Genomic DNA, 12,255 nt, shown 5'->3' with positions numbered 1-12,255 from the left:
CAAATACATCTCTGAATTGTTGCACAAGACACACATGGCAGAAGCCAAACCATCCAAGACTCCCTACACCTCATGCTCCAAACTCTCCAAACTTGAAGGTGAACTCTTTATAGATCCTACTATTTATAGACAAGTTGTGGGGACACTCCAGTATTGCACCCTCACACGGCCATAGATAGCATATTCAGTCAACCAACTGTGTTAGCATATGCATGCTCCATCTTTCACCCACTGGATTGCAGAAAAGAGGGTCCTGAGATACCTCAATGGCACTCATGATCATGGCCTGTATTACAGCGAAAACAATCTTCAGTTGATTGCATTCTGTGACTCTGACTGAGCAAGGTGTCCAGATAACCATAGATCCACTATTGGATTTGCAGTGTTCTTAGGTGACTGTCTTATAGCCTAGAGTGCAAAGAAGCAGGCTGTAGTGTCAAGGTCCAGCACAGAAGCAGAGAATAGGTCACTCCCCATCACTACTGCAGAATTGTTCTAGATTAGAATGTTACTCAAGTAAATTAGAGTCTATTTAGCAACTCCTCCAGTCTTGTGGTGTGACAATATCAGTGCATTAGCATTAGCTTCTAATCCAGTATTCCATGCTAGAATTAAACACATAGAAGTTGATTACCATTTTGTTAGAGAGAAGGTACTCAATTGTGATATTTTACTTACGTTCATTTCTACTCATGATATCAAGTGGTTGATTTATTTACCAAAGGACTCCCATCAACTCAATTCCTTGCTTTGAAGTCTAAGTTGTTGGTGGTTGATCCCCCATCAACTTGCGAGGGGGTGTTAAAGTATATCATTCTGTCAAGGAGAGTGCATGTTCCTTGTGCTCGAGCGCAAGCAAGCAAGCCCGCAAAGGCTCGAGCGTAGACTCGTATGCAAACTGTTAAGAATATTACTTGTTATTTACTTCTTTAGGTATTATTAGTCTATTAGATTTACCTTTCCTTAGTCTACTAGGTTTACCTTTCCTTAGACTATTAGGTTACTAGCCTCTATATAAATAGAGGTCTCTGTATTCATTATTATTATCAGAGTCAATACAATATAGTCCATTGTGTGCTTTCGCTCTCTCTCTCTTCTCTCTCTTTCTTCTGCTTCTAATATATTATCCAATATATTTAACATGGTATCAGAGCCACTTTTCTGTGGCCTTCAATAAACGTCTTTTCTGGCGTTTTTTCTTTTAAAGAATTTCAGTCTCGTCGCCCTACATCACGCGCCGCCAAATTTTCTGCTGCTTATAGTCTCAAAATTGTGCCAGCCAATAAATCCGGAGCCGCTCAGTCTATAGTCGCCACACACAGCCTCATCGCCGCCCAAAGGTGCTTTTGATTTGTTCACATGCCACCACGTTTGGTGGATCAGCCAGGTTGTGGTGCCGTTCCATAGATCTTCCGCCGGTAGTCTCAATTCAGTCCAGAACGCAGCCAAAGGTTATAAGTCGCGCCTCCACGCGCCGCCTCAAGTTTCGGTTGCTCCACCACAGCCGTTCCGCCACGGACCTCTACAAAGCTCCGATCACAACAACGGTACCGTCAATCGCCAGATCAAGACCAGACGAGTCCAGATCTGTCGAGATATCTGCCAAAGACACTCTGACGCACCGACACGCGCTGCCATAAGGTGCTGCTCTCAGTCCACGCGCCGCTGCAGTGCCTCCATGCGCCGTCAGGTGAGGTGGATCAGCTTGGTTTCGCCCACCGCTCCATAGATCCGTCGACGACGGTCACATCGCCACCGAGAACGCCGCCATACCACGTTGGACGCGCCTCCACGCGCCAGTAGAAGCTTCTGCGCGTGGGATTCACGCGCCACAGCTCCGCCGCAGTGAAGCGCGTGTATCACACGCGCCAGTGAATTTCTTCTATTTTCTGCAGCCACGTGTCATCCTTTCAGAGATCCACGTCAGCCCTATCTTGTCTCTGCCACGTCATCTGCCCCTGCCGTGTCAACTCATATGCCACGTCAGCTAACTGCCACATCAGCACATCGAAAGATCTGCCACGTCATCACCTTGATAGGGTTGACTTTTCCTTGTTGACTGTTGACTGTGTTGACTTTGACCACTGAAAAAGTTGACCAGGTGTTTCCTACTCAATTTTTCGTCCTGATAATTTGTGGTCTATTTTTGCTTTTGGCATCTCTATATGACAGAAAACAAGATTCTTCTCCAAATTTAGGCGTTTGTTTTATGCAGTTCAAGTTAGTTCATGCTTGTTCAATTCGGTTCTATAGCCTGTTCTTTGGCGCAGTTCAATCCGGTTCATTCTTCTTGCGGAAGGCACTCTCAAGTCAAACCAATCTTTCCTCAGGTCCATGGGTTTTCGGGCCAAAGAAGCCCCTTTCAACCGACCTACATAACCTTGTCAAATGCCGCCATCACCAGTCACTGCAGCCTCTCCTAGGCCATTGATCCATTACTAGTGAGAATTTTTTTTTTGTCAGACCTTTTAACGGTCCAAGGGTTTCAGGCATGATTAGCCTCTTCAACCGGCCCTGCTTATCTCAGCTGACCAGGCGAGACGATCTACTAGTTAGATGGGCCAGACTTTAGTTCAGCCGACAAGGCGAGACGGTCCAAGGGTTACAGGCCAAACAAGCCCCTTTTAATCCAACCTACTTTTCTCAGCCGACTAGGCAAGCTTCTTCATTACTAGTATATGGTTTTCAAGTCAAATTACCACCAAGTGAACCAAGCTCCAGCTTAAATGCATTGCTCAAATTTAGGCAGAATCCACCAAGTGAACCAAGCTCTAGCTTAAATGCATTGCTCAAATTCAGGCAGAATCCACCAGTCTCTAACAACTTTTATGGCGTTACTTCGGCAATTGTTTCGGCACAAGCAGCTTTTTCTGCGAATTCATTTTTCTTTCCCTTTTCGTTTATCCAAACTCAAGTTTACACATTGAGTTTGAGGGGGGATGTTAAGAATATTACTTGTTATTTACTTCTTTAGGTATTATTAGTCTATTAGGTTTACCTTTCCTTAGTCTACTAGGTTTACCTTTTCTTAGACTATTAGGTTACTAGCCTCTCTATAAATAGAGGTCTCTGTATTCATTATTATTATCAGAGTCAATACAATGTAGTCCATTGTGTGCTTTCGCTCTCTCTCTCTTCTCTCTCTTTCTTCCGCTTCTAATATATTATCAAATATATTTAACACAAACAATCCCCTTAACTACAGGAAATCAAAAAACCAATATGGAAAGTTTTGGAGCATTCCACGACCACCTATGATAGCATACAGAGAAGATTCTCCCAATCATACAGCCTATAAACAAATCTGTTCTAGAGGGAAAGATGCACAAGTATTGGTTGGCTTGGACAGCAAGAAAGCATGCTAGAAGATTTGCTTAGTGTATAGAATATATATTTTGTAATATTTGATTTTGTCTTGTAGTGTTCTGCACTAGGTTAAGTTGTAGTATATATACTACATTATTGTACGAGTAAAATTATCAACTTTGAACATACCTTTACAAAGTTTTTCACCAGTGCTATTGGTAGAAACCAATAAAAAATTCATCTGGACCCAAGGCTTTTTCAGGAGCCATCTGAAACATAGCACCATGCATGCACTTCCTCAACCGTGAATTCTGCTAACAGCTGGGTGCTCATCTCGGGTGGAACCTTTCCTCCAATAGTTTATATGCAGTCTTGAATTCTCTGTGGGCTGCCGAGGTAAACAGGTGTTGATAATACTCAACAAATGCTTTCTCAATGGAACTCTGAGTCATACACGTGCTGCCCTCCTCATCCAAAATCTGTGTAATCGTGTATCGTAATCGTGTTTCGACTTCTACGATGGTTAGCACATGCGTGGAAGTATTTAGTATTCCGATCACCTCTTTGGACCTTTGCCGCCATTTGATGTCTTCCTGTTCGAGCAGCCCATGCAATTCATCTTTAAGGATTTTTTCCTTTTGCATTGTCAAAAGGTCTGCTGCTGTTTGGAGACGTTCTAGCTCTCCAGTTTTCTCCCTAATAAGCACTTCATTGGGTTGGATTTTCTTCCTAACCCATTGCTTGCCATTTGTTTTACACCTCCTTAGATTCCCATGAACAGCTGACCATGGGCTTTCCCAATTATGTTTTTTCCTTCAAGCCTGCTTAACTACGTCCTTGAAGCCCTCCACCTTTTACCAACTAGCTTCCACCCGAAACTGCCTCCAGGTTCTCCATTTACAATCATCACTGGTCGCATCGGAGAGAAAGACCGGATTATGGTCCGAGCTTCAGTGCATGCAAAATCATGATTTAGTTTGAGTTAGCCTCCGAGATCGTACCATATGGACTGAGAGCAAAAGATTAGCTCTCAACACAAGTCATGTGATGTTTTGCAACAGATGGCTTGGGGAGAATATCTTCGATCAGACAGAAAGCGTACGTAGGAGCATGCAGAGAATTAGCCGCAAAGATAAGGCTGGATTTGGGCACGTACACCATATCAATAAAATCAGTCTTGTTGAGCTTCGCTGCGACAATGTGGGTACAACATTAGTTGTTTTCGGGCTTTAATTGATACCATATATATTAGGGTAGCTAGGGTAATTTTATTGATTTCCTTCGCACGCTTACACTTAATTTGCATGTGCATCTAATAGTTATAGATCAGTAGAGACAAGCATTGTAACGTATAGTGCTGGGTTATGAGATTACATGATCAGAGTACACAAGGAAACTATAATTTTACTATAATTAAGTGTGTCGAGCTAGGTAAAATTCTTTCTCATTAAAGTCTTAATATCTTCGAATTCAATTATATTCTTTATATTTATTTTTTACCTTAATTAGAAAGTATTGACTAATTTGTTTTTATAAAAGGAAATTTATTTATACTCTGTAGATTTGGGGTCTTATTCCATTGATCAATTTACACGATTGTTTAATTCACATAGACATTCAGCCGGCCCTTGGTTGTGGGAAACTAGTTAAAAGAAGAGAAGAGTATGAGAGAGTACAATCTGCAGAGGCTGAAGAAGTATTTCTCCAACGGCTCGGGGCTTTATTATCGCTGCAACCACATGATGTGGTGGCCATCCATGCAGTCACCTGCAAGATCCTCCGGCATCTTCCTCTGTTGCCTCCTCCTCATTGTCGGGGCATTTGTCTCCACGCACTTGCTCGACACAAGTGTAAGTATTTAACTTTGTTTCACGAGTAAATCTAAATTTATTCTTGAGTTTTAGTTCAATAAAAATTTGGACTTTATTTATTTATTTTTATTTTTATTAAATTTTGCAATCCCTATAATGACATTATCATCTGGAGAGTAATTCTATAAACTATAATAAACTATTATTTAACACTTCAATCTCTCTGAAATATTAAGAGAGTTTACGCCATCAATTATCTTCACATTTTGATTTTGAATGCACAATATCATTGTTCATGATATGTTTGTTTTCTATCTTTTACTTATTTCTTGTCAATCTCTATATAATATATCAACAAATCAACAATTGAATGGAACCACGTGTAGGTCTTACAAATTTAATGATAAATTTGCAAAAGAATGAACAAAAAATGAGCCAAATATAAATGTGTACGTAACACTTACATATATATTCAGAACACTATATATGGGATCATTTAAGAAAAATATGGCATTTTTTTTTTTTTAGAAGTGTAATATTTTATATTACACCATCATTCTACTACTATTCTATGCTGAAGTTTTTTTTTTTTTTTTTTTTATTAAGAATGTATTGACAACATTAGGTTAAGATAGGATAATGGTGTCATGTGGTATATAATATTATTCTTTTGAGAAGAGTAATTTTACATGCTAGAAACAGAATTGAAGGAGAACAATAGAAAATAGATCAAAAATAATAAGATAAACCACGTTGATCAGAGTCTCACGCTCAACAATAAGGTTTTGGTAGAGCCTCACCACCAAGAAGAGCACAATCATGCCTCCAAGAAAACATTTTTTTCATTAATCATAATCTGTAAAATAAATTCTAACCCTAATTTGACTGACTTTCGGCTAAGCTCATTATCTAATTATAAAATATCACTAACTTTAGGTTAGATGACTTTGGGCCAAGCCCAAATAAACTAATAAGACCCAAATATAATTAAAATACCAACTTATTATTATTATTTTTTTGAAAAATGTGAAACTTCTATTGATGAAATTTCATGAACATAAAGCTCTTACATTACTGAACATACAACTCTGAAAAAATTATAGCCAAAAGCTATGAAGGTTACAAAGTCATAAAAATGACTTCAAGCTTCCGGTAACCCATGTACAACTACATTTAAGAAACATATATACTTCGTGCAGACTAGATCTAGGACATGTGTAACCCAGATACAAAAATAGAAATAAAAAATAACTAAAAACTAAAAATTCGGCTGTGCGATTTAAGCCCCTACCCCGATTTACTTCATCCTCAACCCCAAGGCCAGGACAATAAATCCATCATCAACCTAAAGGCCAAGTTAACTAAAAAATAAAAAACAAAAAAGAACAAAAACCCCACAAGCAGCAGCGAAGGAGTATAGCATCGTATACATCCCTTCGAAAAACACGTATTGGTCGAAAAAGACGAACAGATCTAAGGTTTAAAATACTAGATCTAGATTTATAGCTAGATTTAGATCTATAAACTAGATATAAATCAACCCGTCAGAAACAGAGATCGAAGAAACCTAAAAAGAAGACACCAAGCATTGTGCTAACTGCTAAGTCCTTATAGAAGTTATTGATTGAGTTTCTTTAGAAAGAAATTTCTTTCCAAAGGACCTAGTTGATATTTCTTTCTTTATAAATTTTTCTTCGCTTGATTTCTATGACCATATTTTGATTTCTTTCTTTTCAAAAGGTTATGGTTATCTTGGAAAGTAAGAGTTAAAAAACCATTATTTAATTTAAATTATATATGCTCACTATTTGACAACAAAAATTGCCCATTATTGACTTTTCTTCATTGAGCTCCGTGTCACAGTCACAGGGTTCAGCTGCCAAGTTAGCACCCCAACCGGTACTAACTACTAGAACATCCCACATATACCCTCACAGAAATCCGCAATTCTCGAAAACGCCCTCACACCCAATTGAGATTCCACTCGACTGTACAGCCTACAACCTCACACGGACCTGCCCTTCAAACTACCCAACCTCCTTCCATCCAGAAGAAGATCCTGACTGTCCATCACCCCCCACTTGTCCAGAGTACTTCCGTTGGATCTACGAAGATCTTCGTCCCTGGGCCCACACAGGGATCACGAGGGACATGGTGGAGAGCCTCAGAGGGAAGTACAATTTTTGATTAGTTATAGTCAACGGCAGGGCTTACGTGGAGGAATATCATAGATCGTTTCAGACTAGAGATGTTTTTACGCTGTGGGGAATCCTACAGTTACTACGGAGGTACCCGGGTCAAGTGCCTGACTTGGAGCTGATGTTTAATTGCTTGGATATTCCATCCATCAAGACAACTGACTGTCAACGACCCAATGCCTCGGACCCACCACCGGTGTTTCGGTACTGTGGGGATGATGACACACTGAATATTATTTTTCCTGATTGGTCCTTCTGGGGATGGTAAGGCCTTCTTTCTCCATTTTTTCTATTATTATTATTTTTTGATTTTTTTTATATATTGAGAAATGCTAATTCCATAATTTTATCACCTAATTATCTCATTAAAGAAATGCTACACGCTTTCGAAACTTTCTTGAGCACTTGAGAGTGAATTATTATTGGATCCAAAATTTAACAGTAATTTATTCAAAATTTAATTATGATTTTCAGTGTCATCTTAATATTTGAGAGTGTAGCATTTCTCTATTTTACAATGTTGATGGAGGATCGAGATTACCTAGAATTCTCTTTAAATTTGATATTTTTAAATTCATAAATTTTAACAGTCCATCTCATCTAAAAGTCTAAAATAAACCATATTTCTGCATTTAATAAGGAAGCTACTAAATCTATCTTTCCTTGAAAGTAGGATCATTTCCGGTCCGTTTTGGACTGGAGATTATCTAGTTAATGACCAAGATCTCTCTAGAGAGATTTTAGGGCCATAAATGAAATATATGTCTCATTAATATAAATAATAATAAAATATTATTTATATTTTAAAATAATAAAAAATTTAAAAAATAATTTTAAAAAAGCAAGGGGTGGCTGGCCACCCCAGTTGGGCCTGGGGGTGGCTTCGGCCACCCCATGGCCCTTGAGGGTGGCTAAACCACACCCAAGGGCCAAATAAAAAACAAAAAATTATTTGGCTCATGAAGGTGGCCGATTGACTCCCAAGGGCCTTGGGGATGGTCGATCTACCCCCAAGGGCCATGGGGGTGGCTTCAAGGGCAATTTTTTTTTTTTTTTTTTTTGGCCCTTGAGGTGGCTAGCTTAATTTTTTATTATTTTATTTTTTAATTATTTTTAAAATATAAATAAGATTTTATTATTCTTTATATTAATGGGACAGATGTTCGTAACATGATTTATTTTAAACCTTAGATGAGATAGATGACTGAAATTTATGAATTTGAAAATTTCAAATTTAAAAGAAATTGTAGGGGATCTCGATCTATTGAAGGGACCTTTCGACTAAGGGTTGGTTGAGATTGTAATGTTACAATGGCCATTGTAGGGGACCCGGATTCTCTCCATTTCAAATGAAATAGAGAGGAGCCGGTCCATTATTTTACAAAAGTAGAATGATCATTTCACTTTTTTGGGACAAAAAAATTGAATTATTTAATTTCAAAATAATAGTTTAGACTTGAGGAAATATACTTGGGAGAATACCTAGGAATTTTAAAAGTATATTAATCCAACCTAGCCGATCCTAGATATTTTTATGGAGTAGATTTCTTTAAATTTCAACTACTATTTTCAAATTAAATTATGCATATTTTATTATTTCATTAGTTATCGTATTTATCACATCTTTATTTACTATAATAAGTGGTGATAGATAATGAAAATAATGAAAATAGTGGTTGAGATTTAGAAAAATCTATTTAGTAGAATACCCTACAATTTTTAATTAAGGATCTTAAATACTAATTGTTTTTTTTTTTTTTTTTTTTTTGACTTGTATCTAAAACAGAGGAGATAATGATTCAAACTAGTGACCTCCGCTTTATTAAACATGGTGTACAGCTGATTAAACTACTCCTTAAAGACAATCTTAAATACTACTTAGTAGGCTGGTACACGACTGTATCATTTCCCAACTCCCAAGTCTTATATAACATGCATGGCATGTACTCTCGTTTAGGCCTGAGACGAATATAAAGCCATGGGAATCTTTGATGACGGACCTAAAAGAAGGAAACAAGAGGATGAGATGGATGGACAGGGAACCTTATGCTTACTGGAAGGGCAATCCGACGGTTGCTGTAACAAGGGAAGACCTCCTCAAATGTAACGTCTCAGAAAATATGGATTGGAATGCTCGTTTATATGTTCAGGTAATATTATGAATTTCTTTCTTTCTTCCTTTCAATGATCTGCATGTTATGATAAGTACTGTCGTGTCTTTGCTTATCATAATACAATGAGATTAAAGACAAATTGATCCCATGATTCATCCCACTAAACATGCATTAAACATGGAGTTTTGCAAATATGTTGTGTCGTTTATCACAAAAAATGTTATAAATCCATTTGCAGGATTGGAAGCGGGAAAAAGTGGAAGGGTACAAGCAGTCAGACTTGGGTAGCCAATGCGATCATAGGTATAAGATATATATTGAAGGCACTGCCTGGTCTGTGAGTGAAAAATACATTCTTGCTTGTGATTCTGTTTCCTTAATGGTAAAGCCCCAGTACTATGATTTCTTCACGAGAAGTTTGAAGCCACTGCACCACTACTGGCCTGTAAGGGATGATGACAAGTGCAAATCCATTAAGTTTGCTGTAGATTGGGGCAATGCCCACAAGAAAGAGGCACAAGAAATTGGGAAAGCGGCAAGCGAATTCATTCAAGAGGAGTTGAAGATGGAATATATCTATTAATCTATGATTACATGTTTCATCTTCTAAATCAGTATGCTAAGCTCTTAACATTTAAGCCCGTTATACCTGCAAATGCTGTTGAGCTCTGTTCGGAGTCAATGGCTTGCCTATCACAAAGATTGTTGGAGAAGAAATTTCTTGTGGAATCCATGGTAAAAGGTCCCGTGTACACCAGCCCATGCACTATGCCTCCGCCATATGATCCTCCATCTCTTCATACAATTCTGCAGACAAAGGAAGATTCAATAAAACAAGTGGAATTATGGGAGAAGAAGTTTTGGGAAAACCAAAATGAGCAGGCTAATTAGAACTTGTTGAATTCTACAATGTTTCGTATTCGGTTACTGCTCAAATTAGTTTTTTTGGTCATTGTCAACACGGAAGGAATAAATAAATCATTATTTGAGTAGTTAAGAGTTGAGAAACTAGATAATTTGATGGGGGTATTTTTGTTTTTTTATTTTTTGAAGGGACAAAAATACCACTCTAATATAACTAACTAAATATCATCCAGCTTAAATGAATTGGAGAGATGTGTCTATCTGATTATAATTTCATTTATAGACTTGCTCAAAAAGCCTTTATGAGACGAAATAGAATCCTCTCTATTTCTAATAAAATGTAAAATACCCTATTAATGGTGATAGTTTAAAGTCTGTCTTCGGCAAGTCTCCTACAGAAATTAGCCTTTGTTTTCTTTTTCTTTTTTGGGAATCACCACTTTTATTATTTCGTACGTCACCATGGGCTTTTTTTTTTTTTTGTTTTCCTAATCGGTCACCTTAATTAGGCAATTGACCCAAGAAGGATTATGCTTCCTTACCTGTTATATAATGAAAGTGGAAACTACTTTAGTTTTTCTATAGCTTTTTTATTTATATTTTAACATAAAAATTTTATATATTTTTTTTAGATTGTGTTAAAATTTTTTTGTAAAAATAAAAAAATAAAAGATAGACAAAGAATTTATATTTTATAAATAAATAATATTTTAATAGTATATGCAAAGATAAGAACAATAAGATAGAAAAATAAAACATAATTTTATTTCTTTAAAAAAAAAAAAAATAAATTATTGACAATGGCCCAATTAGGGGTGTCAACCCGGTCCGGTTTCCCGGTTTTTGGCCTAAAACCGGAACCGGAACCGGGGTACCCCGGTTCTCAATTTTGAGAAACCGGAACCGGGACCCCGGTTAACCGGGGTCCCGGTTACCGGCCGGTTCCGGTATTACCCGGTCCGGTAACCGGTTTTTTTAAAAAATTGATTTTTGGGCTTATTTTAGGTATTGGGCCTAAAATAAGCCAATTTTTTTTTCATAAGTTGGCCCATTTTTTAAAAAATCTATTAGTTTCTTTGTCTAAATTAAAGGGGCTTTGTTGTGATTATTCCAAATAATTAAAAAATAAACCTTAAAAAGTCCAAAAATCCTAAAAAAATCATTATTTTTGCCTATTTGGGCCTTAGAAATAAAAATTTAATTTTTTAAAATACCCTAAACCTAAACCTAAGTGTAAAAAATATTAATATATATAATATATATTAATATATAAATATAATAATATATAAATATTATTAAATAAAATGGAAACCCGGTTCCGGTATTCCCGGTAAAAACCGGGTACCAAAAACCGGTACCGGAACCGGAGTTCCCGGTTTTTAGATTTTTCAAACCGGAACCGGAACCGGGACCCCGGTTTCCCGGTTTCCGGTTTTCCGGTTTCCCGGTTTTCCGGTTCCGGTTCCGGTTCCCCGGTAATTTTTGACACCCCTAGGCCCAATGCTCTTAGAGGTGATAATTGCCCCCTCCTTAAGGGTAGGTCTCCGTCTGCCCCCTGCCCCCTGCTAAAAGTTAAAAAAAAATGAAAAAAAGAGTCTCGAAATCAACAGCCACGTAATCCCTTCTAGATTCCCAATGAAAAATGATACTCAGAATTTGGCAAGAAATATTGCATATGAAAGCGCTGATAATTTTCACATTTTTTACTCTTCCCCGCAGTGACACTCCTCTGTATTGCACTCTTATGCAATCACTAGTACTAAACAATCGGGAGATTCCACACCCGTTCCCCTTTCTTGTCACGAGAATCAACCTCAAAAAAGTCTTCTTTTTACTCCTTTATCGCCCTTTCTCTGAGGATGCTCTCGTTTCCCATCTCTCCCCTGTTTTCCTCTCTCACTCTCTGTCATGTTATCTTTACTTTCCCTTCTTCTCAGTGAACCCCGAAATTTTATCTCCTCC

At 37.6% G+C, this 12,255-nt stretch overlaps 1 pseudogene; it reads left to right on the top strand.

Moving 5' to 3' along the window:
• The first annotated feature begins 4,970 nt into the window (after positions 1-4,970).
• Positions 4,971-10,320, top strand: LOC132183085 (uncharacterized; annotated as a pseudogene).
• The last annotated feature ends 1,935 nt before the right edge of the window (positions 10,321-12,255 follow it).

This window comes from Corylus avellana, chromosome ca5 (genome assembly GCF_901000735.1).
Source record: "Corylus avellana chromosome ca5, CavTom2PMs-1.0".
NCBI classification, from domain to species: Eukaryota; Viridiplantae; Streptophyta; class Magnoliopsida; order Fagales; family Betulaceae; genus Corylus; species Corylus avellana.
The sequence above is the reverse complement of the archived record's forward strand: the minus strand, read 5'-3'. Positions and strand labels throughout refer to the sequence as shown.